The sequence below is a fragment of the Vicugna pacos genome, chromosome 15, assembly GCF_048564905.1.
Source record: "Vicugna pacos chromosome 15, VicPac4, whole genome shotgun sequence".
Taxonomy (NCBI): domain Eukaryota; kingdom Metazoa; phylum Chordata; class Mammalia; order Artiodactyla; family Camelidae; genus Vicugna; species Vicugna pacos.
The window spans coordinates 40,606,009-40,626,808 of record NC_133001.1 but is presented as its reverse complement, the minus strand read 5'-3'; the positions used below and the strand labels follow the sequence as shown (position 1 = coordinate 40,626,808).

Here is a 20,800-nt window from a genome sequence, read left to right as displayed (position 1 = left end):
CTATCTCCTGAACAGGCTAACCATGTTCATTGCATGGTTAATTCTGAGAATACTAGAAAAGTTTTAATGCTCTCCAACTGGGTAAGGCTTTATCATTCAATATCTCAGTATACTTAACAGACTTTTTGAAAAAACTCTAGCAACACGAAAGGAGTCTTGAAAAAGGGTGAAGCTTCATTATTATAATGGGAAGTGAGGTCCCCTGTCTGCACTGTCTTTTCTATGGAAATGGAGAATCAAGGGACTGTAATGTGAGACATCTTACTCAACATCATGAAGAAACTGGATTGGAATTCTAGATGCTCAGAAGCCAATTCCGTAGGACTCTAGACTAGTGGCAGGAAGAGAGAGGGTAAAGCAAGATTATGAGGCAAGCAGGTGGCAATTTCAGAAAGCTAGGAATGGGGAGTTCCATGATATCAGTTTTTGTCCAAGAAGCAGAGACAGAATTCAATGTGTCAGAACCAGGGAACTGAGGTGAAGTAAAGAGTAAGGGGTGGATCTCTCAAAGGGGTAAACCACAGAACAACCAAGAAGTCCAAAATGGCTTGTCTTTGAAGGGGTGATATATAGAATGTACATAAAGAGAGGCATGTACACTCCAGGGCCTATACAAATGCCCTAGCTCAATTAAAAGCACTTTATAAATTGCAAAGGGCCATGCAAATGTTCGATATATTGTTATAATTGCCCTAAGATATTCATCAGAAAAGTGAGACTCCAAAATGCTAGTGAAATTAGATAACATGTCCAGGAGGTCATACACCTAGTAAGTTCAAAAACCACTGACTTCTCAACCAGTGATGTCTGGGGACAATGTGAGAAGAATGCTTCTTTCTGAGGAGAGCTCTAATTACATGGTATATTTATTGTCCTCATGGTATGCACCCAGTTAGTAAAAATGTGAAAAATTCAGCTGACTTAGCCAGGTTTTGTGGGCTTGACACAATGCCAAATAGCCAGTGTCATTAGTTCTCTCAACTGATTTGACAGGTTATTTTGGTAAATAGTTTGACAGAGCTCGAGGCAGAAAATTCGAGGGGAAGGATCAACTCTAAACAATTTGGGCAATGCTAACATGTAGAAACTAGATAGAGTGGGAGGGAACAGTAAAGATTTTCCCAAATTAATACTGAAGTTGGTTTAGACATCAGCTATAATGCCAATATAATAGAAATAGACAGGTTAAAAATCAAGATGAAGAACTGACATTGTAATAGGACATACTCTGTCCAGACGTGTCAAGAAATACTGGAGGTATTAAGTGTAGGAAAGGAAGATTACAAATGAAGAGGGAAAGAAAAAGAGCAGTATGACTCTATACTGAATTTGCAAATGGTCCAAACCACTCTACTGCATCTAATTTAGAAGTCTTGCCACATCACTCACACCAAAATCACAAAGACCAGAGTTCCCTGATCTTCCTTCAGCACTAACTGTACCATCAACTACAAGAAAAAAAGCACACACCTTCACTTCAAATCATAGCAGGCAAAATTCCATTTGTTTTATCTTTCGAAAGAGCACAAAGGCAATGTAGCTTATTCAGTTCTCTTAGTAAAGAAAATCTCCCCATTAATCTGGAATCAACACACAGATTCTCAACATGAAAGTTGGTAGAAGAAACAACTGATGAGAAATTATGAAGAATTCTTGTTGAAAAATACTCTATGATAATTATATATTCATTTACAACATACTAGTTCCATCATACATAATATATCTGTTGAAATAACACACTTTTAAAATTAGTTTTTATAATTATTTCTATGAATAATAAAGTGAAATAAAACTTAGCAAGTATGGTTTAAAAAAAAAAAAAGAAGAAAGAAAAAAAAGAAAGAAAATCTTCCCATTAGACAAACTTCTGAAAACACTGTGATCTAAGCCAAATAAAAAAGCAGCCATCATTCAGGCTGGGCTGGTGAGGGGGTAAATCAAGTGGTAACAAGGAAACAAGCAATTGTGACCCATGTCTTTTTGTGTAGCAAAAGGGTCTGAGAACCCTGCTGGCAGCCAACGAATAATAAATAACAACGAGAGTTTAAGGCAAACCTTGATACTCTCTTTTGCTCTAATTTGATTCAGAAGCTGAGAAGGTAGGAAAAATTTGAAATACTTGGTAGGAAAATTTAGTGGCTTTACTATGGAGTGTGTATTGACAGTCAAAACATACTGACATAAGGAAGAAATGGCCTTTCCATCTGAGACTCCAGGAACCTCTAGCATTTCTATCCTCAAATAATATTACAGCGCATTTATTCCATGCCATTTTCATAAGAGATAAGGAATTATGAGTCTTCCTGTTATACCTAACTGAAAATGAAGGTACAGAGCTTTTTCTTCCTTCCTGTGGTCAGAATAGTGGAACATGCCAATGCTTCATCTAGATCCCCCTGAACTGCCTTCTACTGATTCTGCATGCACCAACCTCCACTCCATAATCCTAGCAGTGTGTAGCCATAAGAAAGCCCAACTCTCTCGCTTTAAGTTAGGATAACAAGGCATGACTTAAGTTCCAGAATTCCCCTGTAAAGTCAGGTTGCAGCATACTGTCAGAGGGAATTTTGCTTGAGATTACAGTTTAACTTAATTACTTCCCTTCCCTATCCTGCTTCCCCAACTCCCTTAGCAGTCACCCCTAGGAGCATTTCTTTAATAAGTCACTTGCTTGGTAATTTTCATCTCTGGGTCTACTTCTGAGGAATCAACCAAGACAATCAAGTTTTATCAAAGTTCTCTCTAACAGTCAGGACAGGCTAAGCTATACAATAAAAACATACAACCCCCAAATGTCAACAAAAAAACAATAAAGGATTATTTCTTGTTCATGCTACCTGTCCATTGAGAGCTAAGAAGTGGTCTCTGCTCACCTTAGTCACTCAGAGACCCAGGCTGACAGAGACATCATTTTGAACATTGCCAGTTACCATGACATAACGAAAAGAGTAGCTGGAAGACTCAGTCAGCAATAAGGGTTCACTCAGAATTAACATACATCACTACTGCTAACAACTCATTGTCTTGAACTAGTCTCATGGCTCCACCCAACCAAAATCATCCATGAACTACACTAATAACTACTGCAAGTAAATCAGAGCTTAGAAGTCTGAGATCTGTTGTCTCTCCATGAAATATGGTTTGGTTTCCATGAATATCAATTTATCCTCATAATCTGCTTACAGAGACTTTCTACAAAAGACTGTGGGGTAGGTTAGAGAAACCAAGAGTTGAAAAGTGCTGCTATTATTCCGGCTTTATCATGGATTGGTAACATAGTGATCCTAGACAAACCATGGTCAATGCCTTGGTTTTCCCACGTGTAACGTGAACTAACAAAAATTACTGTGTGTGGTCTTTCTTTTGGTCAAGATAGAATAACTGGTATAGAGCGATATGTCCTAATGAAAATACTTACAAAACCAGAAAAATATATATGAAATCATTATTTTTAGACATTGGATAGCAAGTCTGTGATCTCTGAGAAAAGAGCAACAGATGAGATGGGCCATACAATTAACCCAGTTTTCTATCTGGAGGCACTTGCGGACTGTGGCACAAGGTGATGGAACCCAAACATGATCTTTCTGAGCCCAATATACAGATATTGAGGTTCAGGGTACTGAAGTGGCTGGAAGTTGTGGGATATGGTACCAGAAAGAAGGGAACTATGCAAAGAAGGTGATTCACAAATCTACATAGACATCTCCATGAATCTTTGGCTTAACACTACACTGCATGTGTGCTGGAAAGATCTGCACAGGGTCAGGAAAATAACATCTACCAGAGAAACAAAAATTACCAGAGGATAACTGTTCCTTTAATTACTACAGATTGTATTCCAACCTACTTAATATTGCACAGGACTGGGAAATATTAGAGGTCTCACCAACCACGGTGGAAAATCCTCAATTAATTCAGTACAGACCCCAGAAAGTCCATGCCTTAACAGTGGGACCAAGTTAGCCTTAGGTTAAAGGTCCTCACTAAGAAAGTTTAAAAACAAGCCTCAAAAGGATTGAACTGATTCAGGAGTAAATTAATTGCCCACCAGAACAAAATTCAACTATCTATTAAGGAAGTCAACAAAATTCAGCAGTCAATGACATAGCATCAATAATGTCCAGTAAATAATTAAAAATTATCAGATAGGCGAAGAAGCAAGAAAATGTGATCCACCACCAGGAGAAAAGTTAGTAGTGGAAACATATCAGAAACAATAGAGAAGAATAAATTAGCAATGACTTTAAAATAGGTATTATAAATTTGTTCAAAGATTTAAAGGAAAATAAAAATTTAATGAGGAAACAAAGAAGAAGCCACAATAGAGAAATGGAAAGTGAAAAAAGAACCAAATGGCAATTCTAGAATAGAGAAATACAATAAGCAAAATGAAAATTTCACTGGATGGACTTAGAAAGATGACACTGCAGAAGAAAAGATCAGTGAATTTGAAAACCGGGCAATATGAACTATCGAAACTGAAAAAATAGAATAACAAAACAAACAGCCAACCCAATCCAAAAATGTGCAGAAGACCTAAACAAGCAATTCTCCAGTAAACACATACAAATGGCCAATAGGCACTTTAAAAAAATGCTCAATATCACTAGTTATCAGAGAAATGCAAATGAAAACTACAGTGAGGTATCACTTCACATCAGTCAGAATGGCCATCATTCAAAAGCCCACAAATAATAACTGCTGTAGAGGGTGTGGAGAAAAGGGAACCCTCCTACACTGTTGGTGGGAATGTAGTTTGGTGCAGCCATTACGGAAATCAGTATGGCGATTCCTCAAAAAACTAAAAATAGACGTACCATGTGACCTAGCAATCCCACTCCTGGGCATATTATCTGGAGGGAACTCTAATTTGAAAACCTACATGCACCCCAATGTTCACAGTAACACTATATATAACAGTCAAGACATGAAAACAACCTGAATGTCCATCAACAAATGACTGGATAGAAGTTGTGGTATATGTGTGTGTGTGTGTGTGTGTGTGCGCGTGTGTGTGTATGTAATATATATTATGTATATATATATATATATATAATATATACATAATACATAATACACATAATATATATATAATGGAATGCTACTCAAGCATAAAAAAGAATAAAATAATGTCATTTGCAGCAACATGGATGGACCTAGAGATCATCATTCTAAGTGAAGTAAGCCAGAAAGAGAAAGAAAAATACAGTATGATATCACTTGTATCATAAAAAAAAAAGAAAAGAGGACACTAATAAACTCATCTATAAAACAGAAACAGACTTGCAGACACAGTTAACAATCTTATTTGGTTACTGGGGGAAAGAAGGTGGGAAGGGATAAATTTGGGAGTGTGAGATATGCAAATGTTAGCCACTATATATAAAAATAAGATTAAAAAAATTTTCTTCTGTATAGCACAGGGAACTATATTCAATATCTTATAATAACCTTTAATGAAAAAGAATATGAAAATGAACATACGTATGTATATGCATGACTGGAACATTGTGCTGTACACCAGAAACTGACACCTTGTAACTGACTATACTTCAATAAAAAAAGTAGAGAGAAATAGAAAAGGATGGTAAGAAAAAATGAACAGTGCCTCAGTGATCTATGGGAAAATATTAAGTAGTATAACATACATGTTATAGGCCTAACAGAAAGAGAGGAAAGGCTGGATCAGGAAAAAATGTTTGAAAAAATAAGAATGAAAAAATTTTCAAGTTTGATTGAAAAAGAACAAATTTATAGATCCTAAGAAGTTCAATGAACCCTAAGAAATACATAAAGAAGGCTACACCAGGGCACATCATAATCAAATTGCTAAAAATTAATGATAGATAAAAATTTGCATAAGAATGTACATAGGAACTTTATTTATAATAGCTCCAACCTGTAAGTAACTCAAATTTCCATCAACAGAAGAATATGTAGAGTTTTTAATATAATTATACAATGGAATATTATTCATCAATAAAAAGGAACAAACTGATACACACAACATTTGTGAATTTCATAGATATTATGCTAAATGAAAGAAGCCAGACACAAAAGAACATGTATTGTATCATCCCATTTATATGAAGTTCTAGAACAGGCAAATTGAATCCATGTGAAGGAAATATGACTGGTTGCCTCTGCAGGAGGGATTACTGGCACAGGGCACAAAGGGTCTTTCTCTGATGATGATAATGTACATGATAGGAATAAAGGTTATACAGGTGCATGCAACTGTCAAAATTAATCTTACTGTACACTAAAGATATGTGCATCTCATGGTGTATACACACACACACACACACACACAACTTTTCAATAAAATTTTTAAAAAAAGAAAATCAACACCTCTGTATATGTGGTCAATAATATACTTTTATTTCTGAAGTACATGCTGGTATCACTTTACCACCCCAAATGATTTCCATATGTGCCTATGGATGCCTGAAATTCCAAGTCATTTCTCTTGACACTCTATGCCTCTTCAAAAATCAAATAGCTCTTAAATGAGGTCACACTAAAAACCATTTGCTCCTTATTATATATTAGTTTATCAGCTCCTTTTCAAGAATATATTTTTGTGGTGATGGCTGGGTAAATACCATGGGGCTCACAGGAGATAGTTTTTCTTGTGTGTTCTAATTTTTCCTCAATAAAGGAAGGGTTTTTTTTTTTAAGTAAATGAAGATCCTGGATGACTAGGAAGGGTGGAAGGCCCCAGCAAGATGGAAAACTGGCAGAGGAAAAAGTAGCTGAGAATTCCAGAAGACAAATTTCATCATCTTCAAGATTTCAAGACCAGCAATTTCAAGACCAATTCAGACCAGCAAAGCATTAGAATAATTGAGGCAATTTCCTACACAGAGAGACATGGCAAGATATTTTTATGGAAATTTCAAAGTCAGAATGAATACATTAAGTAGATCACAACATGAGCGTTTTGTTCAAGGCAAAATGAATGTCTCATCATTCTAAGCACTTGCCACATTCTCTCTTGCTTCCCTCTCTCTGTGTTCCTCTAGAATGATCTTTTCCTTATGTCTGCCAAAGGAAAATCCTCTCATCCTTTAAGTGACTAAAAGGTCATTCCCTAAAAGCCCTTTGTTAAGTGCTCCCTCCTCTGAACTTCCATGGTTTCCAGTGTCTATCTTGTGAAATCTAGTATGGCTTGGCACTGTGAATCTCTATAATAATAATGATGATGCCAATAACAACCACCATGTATTGTGAGTTTACTACATGCTACTCACTGTGCTTTACATACATCAGCTCATGTAATCCCTATAGCCACTCTTTGAGGTATGTAGGCAGCATTAACTTGATTTACACAAGAGGAAGCCAAGGCTTAGAAAAGCCAAATAACTTTTGTTCTTAACCACTATACTACCTCCTTGACATCCATGTCTCATTTATCCTAAACAAAAAAACCTCAAATCTATGTATCTCTATCTCTATATTACTTACTATGTGACAGGCAGAGCGTTAAGCTTTCCTTGAAGAGAGGGACTATGGCTTGCACATCTTTGTATTGCTTCTTGCATCTAACGTGGTGTCTGGAAAATAGGTACATTTCAACATATGTTTGAAGGAATGGATAGATAGACAAGCCCATTACAAGACTCTAGCTCTTTTCCTAACTCAAAAATTTGTATTCCTAGCATCTCAAGCCACTGAAATGAATGAATAAATGAATGGGTACAAAAAAAATCTTAGTTTCTACTTCAAACAGAGTCTCAATAGTGACTACAAAACACATGGATTAGTAGTATCTTGAACTCTCTTTCAGTTCTAAGATCTGCAAATCTAGTGCCTATTCCTCTGCACTTCAGAAATACTTCTTTTCTAATTTATTTTCTGTTAAAAGAAGACCACACACACATACACACACACACAAACTATGGCTATAATGTGGTTTGTATGAGATCTTAAGTTCAGGAAAGAAAAGACTCAACCTATTCATACATACTATGTCACTAAGTTAGGACCATGTGAGGTAGTGCATCTATTAATAAATGAACACTTGTGTGACACATTGCAATAGGCAAAGTACTTCTGTTGCAATATCTTATCTGACTTTCACACTTCGGAGCAGGCAAGGAAATTTGTATTATCCCAACTTTACAGATGAAGGGACTGAGACTCAGAGAAGCAATGTGATCAATTAGCTAATAAAGTCCAGATCTCAATCTAAGTCTTTTGTCTATAGTTAATATTCTCTTTCACCTGCACAATACTGTCTCTAGCTCAGTGATCACTGAAGACTGAATTTCTTATTCAAACTATTGTGCTAACTATGTAACAGGACCATTTTGTTAGGCCAGTGTTGGGGGACAGAATTAACCTTCTTGCTTTTGGGTAAGCCATGTTTTCTCAGATTGTTCCTGAATGTGGTTCCCATAAGTTATAGTAATATAAGGTTATACTTTAAAAGGTCTTATAAAGCCAGACTCTCACTATCTCAGTATGATCCCATCATTTTCTTTAGGTAGGCAAACTGAGGCCTAGATAAATTAAGTGATTTTTTTCCAAGATAACATAATTCACAGAATCAAAGCTTTAACCTATCCAGTATACTGTATACATACTGTATACAAGCTAATCTAATCTGAGCTCCCTCCAATATAGCAACTAATTCTATTGCATTCATGGAAGGTACTCCTCCATTCGTGCATTTACAATCTAAATCCAATTCTATCACTTTATGTGTTAGGTAAGCATAATAATCATTGCCATAGTTGAACTTCTCCATGTGAGGCCCACCCAGTTTTGCTCAGTGTTCTTGGGAGCCCTCTATTGGCCTTCTGGGGAATAGCAGGCAGCCTCTGCTGGGGGCTGTGCTTAGTGAGGCGCCAGGGAACTGTACTGAGCAACCAGCCTAGTCAGTACAGCCCAGCCAGCGCTGCTCATTTCAGGGCCATCTGCAACACAATACAGGGTGAAGAAATCGGTATTTGCCAAATTGAAACTGGCAGACTTGGCAGTGAAATAAACTTCCATTTTTTTCAGCTTCCAAAAATATCCATCAAAACTAATTTCTCTAAAAACAAAATTCTGCTTTGAATCAAGGGCTTATCTGGCCCTTCTTCATGAAAATTCAGCCAGCAACCATTCCTTCACTCTCATCCCACCTCCTCCCCACTCTTACCCAGTCATGGTGTACAGTGTGATGACATGGAGGTTGTGTAGGTCACATACCTCCAAAAAACTAACTTTCCCTCCTTTCTTCCTCCCTTCAGCTTTCTCTTTCCCCCTTTCTCCTTCCTACTCTTCTTCCTTACTCTTTCCCTCCCTCCATCTCTTTCTCTCTTTATTCTAACAAATTTTTATCAGAAGCTAGAAAAATGATTATGAATTGAAACCTGCCTCAAGGCATTTATAATCTGATAGGGAAAACATGACAGGTGTATTTATGACTACTTGAAAAAGAAAAATATACTAAGAACCCCAAGAGAGGTTCTAGTGAGATAGGCTCTTGTGGTTGCAATGAGCTATCCCAAGTAATAAGTGATTTATTGGAAGGGTACCTGAGCACAAGAACTCAAGAAGAGCCCTACCATCACACCTCAGAAAAAGCCGAAATTGGAGAGTGAATCTGAACCAGCGGGTGTTTTAGGAGCTCACTGACATCACTCTAGTGCTCCACCAGGGTGCACCGATACCTCCTGTGTGTATGTCTGTTTCTGTTTTTTGGGTTTTTTCTCACATAACAATGGACTTTCCCACCCACCACACCACACAGTTACCAGTCAACTCTCCAAGGATAGACACTCACGATTCTTGGGTAGGGCAGCTGTGGTCAAGTGGCAGTAAGGGCTCTGGATACTTCTGATGACAATAGGCCAAAAGCTGATTATCACCATTCTCCAGGCCTCCACAGCATGAACCAAACATTGAGACTAGACATGTGTAGGGGAGGGAGAGAAGGTGAGACGGCATTGAGCAGGCAGGGCTCATTTCTATGACAGCAGCTCTGCCAAGTGCTATATTTGGCTGTGCAGTCTCAACAACAAGAGCTCTCAGTTCTGAGCACCTGGGACTGAGGAAACATCCCTTCTCACACCTAGTTCTATCCAAACTCCTCTCATGGAGGTGGGGAAGTAGGTTGCATCTAGAGAACTATGGGCTAGAAGTCCATAGATGGGTGATGGGATGCTGAGGGGAAGGGAAATTTTTAGCAAATGTTCTTAGCATTAAGGGCAAAGGAAATGAGAAAACAGAAGGCCTATGGCTTCTCCCCTCTTGTTAGGCTAGGTTCACAATCTCTCCTCTACACTGTGTTAAGTCCCCAGGACATAGCTTGAACAGGTGGCAAGGGAAGGGTAAACAGGTAAAGATGATTGGATGAGAAAGATATTAGGACTTGATATTTGAGTAATACTGGCATTATGAGGTCATACTGGTGGAGAGAAGGGGTATGGCACTGGGGCTGGGTAGGATGAAGGGCTTGTTCACTAGAAGGGCTCTTAGCACACCACCACCATACAGAGTTGGTTTCAACTATGAATTGGAATTACTGGAGTGAAACGGTGCCCTACTTTGCACCCACTCCCACACACCAGGTACACATATACACACACAATTTCCTCCAAGAGTTGTGTATGTGTGTGTGTGTATGCAACTTCTTAAGATATCCATGCGAGTGCCAGAAAAAAAAAGGAGAGAAGGAGGAAGAAATGAGAGAAAAAGGGAAAGAACGAAGGAAAGAAGGAAGGAAGGAAGGAAAGGTCAATGTGATTGTGTGGATGGCTGCTGACAGATGTGGTTATCATATACTCCTACAGCCTAAGGATGGGTAGAGTAAAATCCAAGTTCTGCCTGTAGATTTATTCATTGAGGGAAATTTATATTGTAGAGACCTGACCAACAGCTTTGTAAAGACTGATGTGCTCACTGATTTACCTAGAGAAGGACAAAAACTCACATCACTTGTCAGTATAATGGACAGAAGCAAAAATTGTCACTTTTCAAAACCAGAAGCTAACAGAAGTCCTGAGACCACTGAATGTGCTGCCTTGAGATACAGTGCACACTGGTGACCAAAGACCATCCCTTCATCCCCACATAGTTACCACAAAGTACCTACTGTGTGCCAAGCACATCATTAGGCACCAAAGACCCAGTCCTTGCCTCATAAAGCTCACTGTCTAGTAAGACATCACTCAATTAATCTTACAAAGAGAGATAAAACTCAATTGTAACAGTCACTTTTAAAGGAAACATCCACAAGTGCTATGAGAACATAGAATGGACAATCTGATATATAGTAGTTGATAAAGGAGGTTAAGGAAAGCTTGAGGAAGTAACCCCTGAACTGTCTGAAGGAAAAGAAGGATTCATCTGGGCAACTGTGAAAAAAGAACATGTTAGATAATGGGAGCAGCATATGCAAAGGCATTGTGGAAAGGAGAAGCATGATAAACATAAGAAACCTCAACAGGGCAACAGCATGACTAAATGGGCAGCAAATGGTAGCACAGAGAATGAGCAGTGCCAGATGAGGGCAGCAGGGAGCAGGGACAGATCATGCAGGGCCATGTGTGCCATTTTAAAGAACGTTTTTAGTTTATTCTAAGAATAAAGGGAGTCAATTAAGGGTATTTAAATGGGTACTGAAGAAAAGGTTACTGAATGTATTATAGATAAGCAACATAAAAACGCTTGTAAACCTCTGACATTGTAGGTGAAATGTTATCTGAATATCCACCTGTGCTTCTTCTCCAGGATTAAGGCCCACAGCTGTCATTAGAGTCCCAAAGAGGTCCACGACCCACCAAAGGTTAGAATCATTGTCCTGGTTCTTATTGGGAAAGTGAACTAGATGATTTCTCACTAGGGTTCCTTCTATCTCTAAGATTCATAAGCCTAAGACCAACCATGAGTCATCCAAGTGACTGACAAACTAAGGTTCACTATCACTAGCAGGGAAATTAGAGCTCAACATTAGAAAATATGGGTTTGATGTTGCTGCATCAGAATAGAGCAAAGGATATAGTCATCTCCCCCCCGATTTCTCCCTCTGTCTATTTGTCTCTCTGTCTCTCTAACACACACACACACACACACACACACACACACACACATACGCTGCCCATCCCAAGGAAAAGCCCCTCATAGGCTGTGGATATCAAAGACTGGCATTGGGGTTCCCATGGCTGTCGTCTAAGACCCAAGGGCATTTTCATAACCAGCTCAGTCACAGCTAAGTCTGGGGGTGGATTATGAATGCATGTCTACTTACTTCCTCTCTCCAGGCCCTCCGCTGTCCTGCTAGCAAAGTGAAAATACAGCAAACAGATCAGAGCCAACAAAGACACAGTTGACACTCCATGATTTGAGTCACTGAAGGGGATCATCAGCATGAGCAATCATGCACACAAGTGGTGAATCATCCACCCTGGGATCCTGGGGCTGATGCTACTGATGCCTCAGGCTTATGCAAACCCCAGCTTTTACTTCAGCAGTGATTCCCAAAGGGTGTTCCAAGGTATCTTAATTCTAGGGCATGTTAATAGGAATTCTGAAAATAAGTAAGATTCCGTGCTCAAGTAAGCTTGGGATACTTTGGATTACAAAAGGTGAAACGGATGTCTTTGCTGCAAGACTCCTCCAACCCTTAATGGCATCTTTTCAACCCTGGAAAAGGAAATCTGGTTTACAACTTCCCAAAACTTTAAAAAGATTTTCCCAGGAGGCTTTGGTTGAGGAGCATCTCACAGAATCTGTGCTCCAAGGCAGATTTTGGGAAATTTGGCTTTCCAAATTCTCTTAAAATGCCTTGTGCCCTCGTTCATGCCAGGGCTCTTTTTAAAACAATGTATAGCCCTTATTTCTCATTCAAAGCTCATATTAAATCCTACCTCATGAAGGAAGACTTCGCCAATGGTCCAGTCTACTTTTAGTGCTTATAGGCTAGGTTATACATTTTGGCTCATGATTGAAAGAAATTTAATTTAGTACTTGGGAATGTGATATCTTATGTTCCATGGTCTGACCCAGCCAGTCTTTTCTATTTTATTTTCTTCACAATACTTATCACTATGTAAAATTGCCTTGCCCCCCTCTCTCTCCCTCTCTCCCTCCCTCCCTCTCTCTCTCTCTCTCTCTCTCTCTCTATATATATATATATATGTGTATGTTCATTGTCTGTCTTCCCCTCTAGAATACGAAAACAAAAACTCCATGAAAACAAAAACTTTCTCTTGTATTCATCTATCACCTAGAACCTGGTACATAGTAGGGATATAAATATTTGTTCAATGAGTGACTGCTTTCAATGACAGACTTATAGCTTTTGTCCCATAAATATTGTAATCCGCTTGAAGGCAGAGACTCTATGTCGGTGCAGTACAGTAGAAAAAGAGTGAAGATAAGCGAGAGGAAGCCTGGATTCAATCATAATCCTGCCACTGTGTCCCCCTAAGGAAGGCTCCTGACCTGTCTGTGCTGCTTTTCCTCCTTCTGCACAGCAACTCACCATTATACAACTACACCCAACTCAGAGTCAGCACACAAAAGGTCACGGAGTGATTGAATAAATACTTATCATACTTACTACTCAGTGAGTGCCCCATAAATACTTATTGAAATAAAACAGTAGTATATTATATTTTTTGTTTATATGGTGGGGGGAATATAATCCTTTGGCAAAAAGAAATAGGCATTTACTGTAAGTATTACTGAATTTTACTGACACATATGTTGGTGTTCAAAGATCTATGCTGCTCCATATTTAGACTCTCTTAGTCTATTCTGGTGAAGGGCTTCCTTTCTCTACCCATAGTCTTCTGAGTGGACCAAGACCCACCTCCTCTCCCTGGCATTAAAGGACATTTGACACTGCAAGAAAGGAATGCCATTTGCTCTGGAGTCTGTCAGAGGTTGGGCAACCTCCTCACTGGGTAGAAGTACTACTTCTAACACTGCTGCTGCTGCTGGTAGTAGTCATTATCGCCGTCAGCGCCGTGGTAATCGTAGATATCACTTTTTGAGAGTATATTATGCTCCAGACACTATGTGAATCTCTTCATATGTGTCATTTAACCATCAGAAGAATTCCAAGAGATAGGTTTTATTAGTATTCCCATTTTACAGATAAGGAAATGAAGTGCAGAAAAAAAATCATTTGCTCCAAGATTTATAAGCAGGGTAGCCTGCCTCTAGAACCAGACTCTTGCTGGGCTGTAAAGCCTGTAAATACACGTGAAGGGAATAGGAGTAGAAACAGCTCTGATGCCCTTGCCATCTCCCCTGTGGGGAAACATGGGAAGAGAAGCAGGGTGGCCCCATCAGCTGAAGCACAGGGAAGAATCTCACTGCAGGTTGGATGTGGTTTAGAAATTGCCAGGAGAAGCCCTGGTTCCAGGGGTTCTCTCCCCTCTCTGCAGGGCCTCAGCATTCCCTTATGAATAGTTATCCCCCATTCAGAGGTGAACATAATAAGCTGCTCACCACACAGTTGGCAAAATACTAGTGAGAAAGCTGGGGGAGGGAATGGGGGGGGCGCAGGATATGTTGACGAGGACCTCTGGAAGTCTGCTCCTATCCCCACTGGAGCTGAAACTTTGCCAGCAGCCCAAGGAGCTGAACAAATGCTCCAGGAGCCCTGAGCTACAAGGAAACCAACAGGGGATTTTAATTAAAAGCAACTTGCTGATCAGGTACATACTTAATGTTATAATTACCCAGCGATGACAGCAGCATGAAGTACAAGCGAGCAGGAAGTACTGACCAAGCAATTTTAAAAGGTTGGTCTAATGCTCTTCATTTTTCACTAAAGCCTAAATTGAGTTTGTGCTTTCAGGGAATAATGAAAAAGACAGAAAGGTGAATGACAATCCAGCTCCAAGCACCCCAGACTGAAAAAAAAAAAAGAGTTAATTTTTCTCTGAAGCCAAATAATGACATTCATTCATTCACTTATCAAATTGTATAGAATAGCTGTTTTGTGCCAGGCACTGTGCTCAATGGTGGAAATATGGGTTGAGGGGGAGGAAGGGGGGAAGAGGAGAGGAGAAAAGGAGGGAGGAGGAAGAGGGAGGAAGGAAAGACAGAAGGAGGCGTAGGAGGAAGAAAAGGAAGAGGAGGAGGAGGGAGAAGAGAAGAGGAGAAAAAGAAAGTCTTGCCTTAGATGAGCTCATTGTCTCATGGAGGAGACAGACTCCTGGCTCCAAAACTACAGGCTCAGCTCAGGAGCCAACTGGATTTAAATCCCTCCGTAAGTAGCAGGGATTTCCAAGTCTCCAAGAACTGTCCTCTTGGCTGCTGGCAAAGCTGGGTATGCAGCTGCCAGGATCCCTGGGGGCCCAGAGGCAGCGGGCATGAGTGTGCCTTAGTGCCCCAGGGTGAGGGAAGGAGGAAGCTTTTCTTCCCAGCCAACTCAGCAATACAGTGGGACCTCAATTCTGAAGTCTGTGCAAAATGAAAAAACTGCATAGAGTCAAAACTGTGCTTGAAAATCTCTTAAATTATCTATAAAGTGAAGCACACGTGCTTTGCTTCATGTTTACAACCTGGTTCAGAATGGGTTTTTCACAAGCTGGTTTAAGAACCACTAAGCAGACTTACAGGGAGGAAGGAAAGGAACATCTCTATGCAGATGATGGGCTTTCAAACCGTATGGTCTTCAAGATAATTATTGAATTGCTGGTGGTGAAACAGGGATGAGTAGAGAATTCTAAAGTGCTTCTCGTAGCCCATAGGGCTTTCTGCATAGTGTTTTAATACCCAGCCTTAATAAGTGTTAATGGATTTGTTTGTTGTCCAGAGGGTTCCCCAGGATGGGAAGAGAAATTTAAACTCTCAGGTCTGTGGGGAGGGAAAGGCTCAAGCAGATCTTGGATCTGAGCTCCCCGTAGCTAAGATTCTGCAAAAAGTGCAGGAGGATGAGATGGGACAGTCTCTCCAAAGGGAGGCCAGTCCTGGGGGCCGTGGGCAGAAGCTGACTCATGGGGAGGGAAACTGAGTTCACAGGAAGTGCAGAAGCCAGGACCACAGAGATCTGGCCACCAGAGAGCCAAGCAGCAGCCAAGCCACAGAGACCCTGGAGTGGGCAGTATGAAATCAGGCAGCTCTTGGTGGATTGACACGCTACAACATCCTCCTGGAGTGTGTCTTCCAAGTACAGCCAGGATATGTCTACTCTCCCCATGGTCCTACCACCTCTGGCAGCCTCCCAGGACCTCCATCATTCCCATCCCCATGCCCACCCTAGGAGGGTGCTCAGGTTGGACCTCCTATCTCACAGGACCTTTTCCACCTGCATAAGCATCACCCCAACTTGAAGGTCCAACCCAAACCCCACCTCCCCGGAAGGGCCACACAGCCCTTACTGCTGGCTATGCTCATTTGACACCAGCTGTGTGGCAGTGAAGAGCATGGATCTGAGCTTGATCTGCTAGCTTTGAATGTTACCTATGACACACTCATGAGTCATGAGTATAGGCCTGGCACATGACTTAGGTCAGCTGTGCCTCAACTTCCCATCCATACATGGGGGCAAGAAGAGTAATTATGCCACAGAGTTGTGTAAGAATTATAGGAGGCAAGGGATGTAAAGCACCTGTTAGGCACCTGGCACAGAGCGAAGTGCTGTAAAAACATTTTCAAAACATCTCCAAGAGAAGGATTTCATACCTCACTGTATTCTCAGGGCCCATCTGGCACATAACAGATTCCCAGCAACTTGAATGCTTTGTTTTAATAGAAACTCATTTATTTAAGAAACATTGACCAAGTGCCTACAACCAGTCATTTATAAAAGTGAACAAGATACATTCCCCAGCATCCCTCCACTGGCTCCTGAGAGCAATCCAGCTGGCCCAATTTAGCAAGTGCCTGGCTGGCAGCACCTCTGAGCTGGGTGCAGTAGTTTTCTCTTAGCCTGGGTTCTCTGAGGAAGAGGAGAAGGCAGAGGATGGGGGAGGTGGTTTTCTCAAACCATCTATCTCCTGATGTTCATTTTTTTATTTAGCATTCTTTTCTATTTATTTCCTCTGCCAAATACACATACAACAGAGCATTCAAAGTTTTAGAGAAGGGGAGAGTATAGCTCAGTGGTAGAGTGCATGCTTAGCATGCATGAGGTCCTGGGTTCAATCTCCAGTATCTCCATTAAAATAAATAAAGTTTTACAGGAGATGACTTTAGTGACAAGGAGAATTTAAACAAACCAAAGACAAAGACCCAGATCAAAGGTTAAAATGCAACACAGTAATAGCTCACACTGGAAACTACCTAAATGTCCACCAACAGTAGAATGAAGAAATAAAGGGCAGTGCATTCACACCACATAACAGCATACAGCAATGAGAAGGACTAATCGACAACTACAGGCAACAATATGGATGAGTCTCACAAGTGTAATGTCGGAATCCAGGAACAAAGAGTGCAAGAGGTCAAAAAGACGACAGTGATTCTATAAGGGAGGGATGTACCTGGAAGGGGAATGGTGGGGTGGAGGGAATTCAGGGTGCTGCCATGTCCTGTTTCTTGATCATGGTAGGGGTAATGAAGGTGTGTTCATTCAGGAAGATCCCTTACGCTACTAACTTAAGATCTGTGACCTTGTTTATGACTAACATATTTCAATAAAAAGAATTTAAAAACAAGTGTGAAGCAGTGAACTATCAGGGATGCCCAAGAGAGTGGGAAAGAGACGGAAAAGAAATTCTCAGCGGCGACTGCAGAAAATGGCCCAGTTCCCTGCTTGAGGCCTCCCAGCAGTACCCTTGCCCACAACCCCAAGGATGGCTTCATTTGGCATTAGGATAGATTAGGTTTTGCAGACAGATTGAGGGGGCTTCCTCTCCCTAACTCTGGTGACACAATTTGGTCTCAACCTGCTCCTCCCAGCAAATTTTCCAGTACTTCCCTATGTGAACCGTGAACACCTGTCAAGGCTGTTCCCTCAGGATACAGAGAGATTCCTGTTAATCCCGATCCCTATACTTTCTCAGGTCTTCCTCCTCTGCCAGACCAAGCTTGTGCCCACCTCCTCCAGGAAGCCTTGTCTGACTGCCCCAGCACTTCTTTAACTTCCTAGTCTCTGGAATCCTGTCACAGTTAACCCTGGCCATTCAGAATTTAAAGTGAAGATGTCTGACAATCTTCACTGGGAGTTACGTGTGTACTTTTGTCTGTCTTCTCACTCAGGTTCTCAGTCATCTGAAAGCGAAGATCTATCTTTTTCTGTATACTTTATTGTGCCTAGCATAGTGCCAAACATATAATTAGTGGTGAATATATTTTCATGGATTGGCCTAACAGTTATATTGTGTCTTTTCCTGAATTAGAATGGAAGTTCTAATTAAGACAATTAACTGCCTTTTTGGATTGTAAGGAAATGTTTTAAAATTACAATAGCACATTATTGACCAAAGAAAGCCCTTAGCTGCTCAAAACCCTTTAATGGCTCCCCACTGACCCAAGCATAACCGCAAAATCTTCCCCAAGTTTACAAGGCCTCTTCATCTGGCTACTCTGTCCATGCCCTTCTCTATTTGTTCTTCCTTTACTGCTACCACACTGGACTTCAATTTCTCAAAAGGACCAAGATCTCTCTTGTGCCAGGACCTTCCTCTGGAACAGCCTTCTTAACCTCTCCCCTTGGTCTGACCAAATTCTAATTCTTTCTCAGGTTTCACTAAGGTCATTTTCTCAGGAAGGCCTTCCCTGAATGCTTAGACCAGTGGTTCTCAGTCGTGGGTAGAGATCAAAATCTCCTGGGAGCCTTGTTAAAACACAAGCCCTTAGCCTTTCTGTTTCCTTAGGTTTGGGGTGGGACCTGGAAATTTGCATTTTTAACCAGTTCCCAGGTGATTCTATTGCTGGTCTGGGGACCACACTTTCAGAACCACTGGTCAAGACTAAGTGCTCCACCCCTCCTTGTTATAGTCTCCAAGGACACCTCTTCTTGCCCCTTTTATGTCTGTACTTGTCATTATTTATTCAGTGTTTATCCTCCCCAACTATAACTTCCATGAGGGCAGGGAAGTGGCTGAATAAATGAAAACAGTTGATCTCCCAGAGAAGGACAGAGCAAGCCAAGACTCCTTCTATTCCTCAAATGGATCACCTGAGATTCGGATCCTCAGGGGATGTGCAGAAAAAGGGCAGACAAGCAGTAAGCAGGAGAATGAGAGCTAAAATCTGCACCGTCTCATGTTTCAGCCAAAGAGAACTTTTTCATTTTATTACTCTGTTCTGGCCATATCTGCCTATGGGGGAAGATAGAAAACAGCAAAAAGTGTTATCAATGTTTCTCTTCCGTTCCCCTAGGTGCTTCCACAGGATTAAGAACTCCAGTCCATTATGTAGTGTTTATCGCATGACCTATGGAACAAAGTTTAATTACTTGGGGGGGACGGTACTAAGGTAGCTAAGGTAGCAATAGATCAATAATTGATACACCCTCTTACCTTTCCACAGGCATCACAGCCTTCCACCCAAGCAACAGTAAGACAGGCAGATGGGGTGTGTCAGTGCAGAGGCTGTGAACCTTTGTTTGCAGTGAAATCTATGTGGCTCCCTAACCCCTTCAGACTCAAAAATCAGGGGAACAGCTTCACCCACCATCACCCAGGCTCACCAAGACAGGTTTCCTCAGGTAGGCCAATGAGTATGACAGCGGCTGTCGATACATTCTGAAACATGGAGAAGGTCTCTCACACCATGGGACAGATCTCTCAAATCCTAGCTGTAGGAGAATTGGAGAAGCAGCCATCCCAGCAGAGATTTCCAACAATTCTGGAATTTTCCTCCCTAAGTACTCCCCCTGTCCTAGGTATCTCAGTTACAACTCCTGATGGTATACAACCTAATGGCTGTGTTTGATAGCTGTAACTGAAGAATCGCACAGAGAAAACTCATAAATTGGTGGTTGCTATTATTAGGTGCGAATATAAAGCAACCTTTACTGATTTAGGCTTTAAAACATCAGTTTGGTTGAGGACTTCCAAACTCATATCTCCAATTCAAACTCCTCCACAGCCTGTTTGATCTTTGTTTAGAGATTTCACAGACCTCTCAAATCCAACATGTTCAGAGCTGAACTTTTTGTTTCTCCTCACAAACCCATCTTCCCCAGCTTAGTAAATGACACCATGATTCTTCCTATTATTTAAACCAAAAACCCAGGCCTCATTCTTAATTTTTGACCATCTCTACTGGATGCCCAGGCTATCCCAAGTCCTGTTGCTTCTGACTCCAAACAGTATCTCAGAGTCACCCATCAAGTCTCCCCACTTGAACCATGCCAGTCCAGCTGCCATTACCTCCTACCTAGACTGGTCCAGCAGTCTCTCAACCAGCCTCCCAGCTTCCACTTCCGCACTCCTCCCCATTCATTCTCCATGCAGCCGTCTGAGCAGTCTTCTTAACATATGAGGCGGATCATGCCATTCTCTCACTTACAGCTCTTCAAAGGCTCGCCATCCATCATACTTGGAATAAAATCAAAACTCATTCCTACGGCCTGAAGATCAGGCAGGATCAGACCCTGCCTGGCTTCCCAGCCTCTCCGATTCTCCTTCCTCCTTTGGTTCTCTCCTTGCTTGGGGCTCATCTTTTAGACTTGCCAGGCCTCTCCCTGCCTCCCAGTCATTGTATTTACTGTTCTCTCCACCAGGAATGTTCTCCTCTTAACTCCCACCCGCCACCCACCCTGCACAGGTTGGCTTTCTCATCCTTCATAAATCAGTTTGTCACATCCTCAGAGCCTTCACTATCCACACGATCTATATTAACACTCCCTGGGCTTTATTTATTTTTCATGGATTAATATCATTTACTTAGCCAG

The 20,800-nt window shown here is 41.0% G+C and overlaps 1 protein-coding gene and 1 long non-coding RNA gene across 2 annotated transcripts in view; one reads left to right on the top strand and one right to left on the bottom strand.

Moving 5' to 3' along the window:
• ALK (ALK receptor tyrosine kinase) overlaps window positions 1-20,800 on the bottom strand; it is a 675,174-nt gene that overhangs the window by 577,053 nt on the left and 77,321 nt on the right. The window lies entirely within an intron of this gene.
• Window positions 10,475-13,539, top strand: LOC140685750 (uncharacterized). The gene is made up of 4 exons (XR_012059130.1): window positions 10,475-10,565; window positions 11,728-11,782; window positions 12,258-12,490; window positions 13,329-13,539. It is a non-coding gene; the product is annotated as an uncharacterized lncRNA (long non-coding RNA).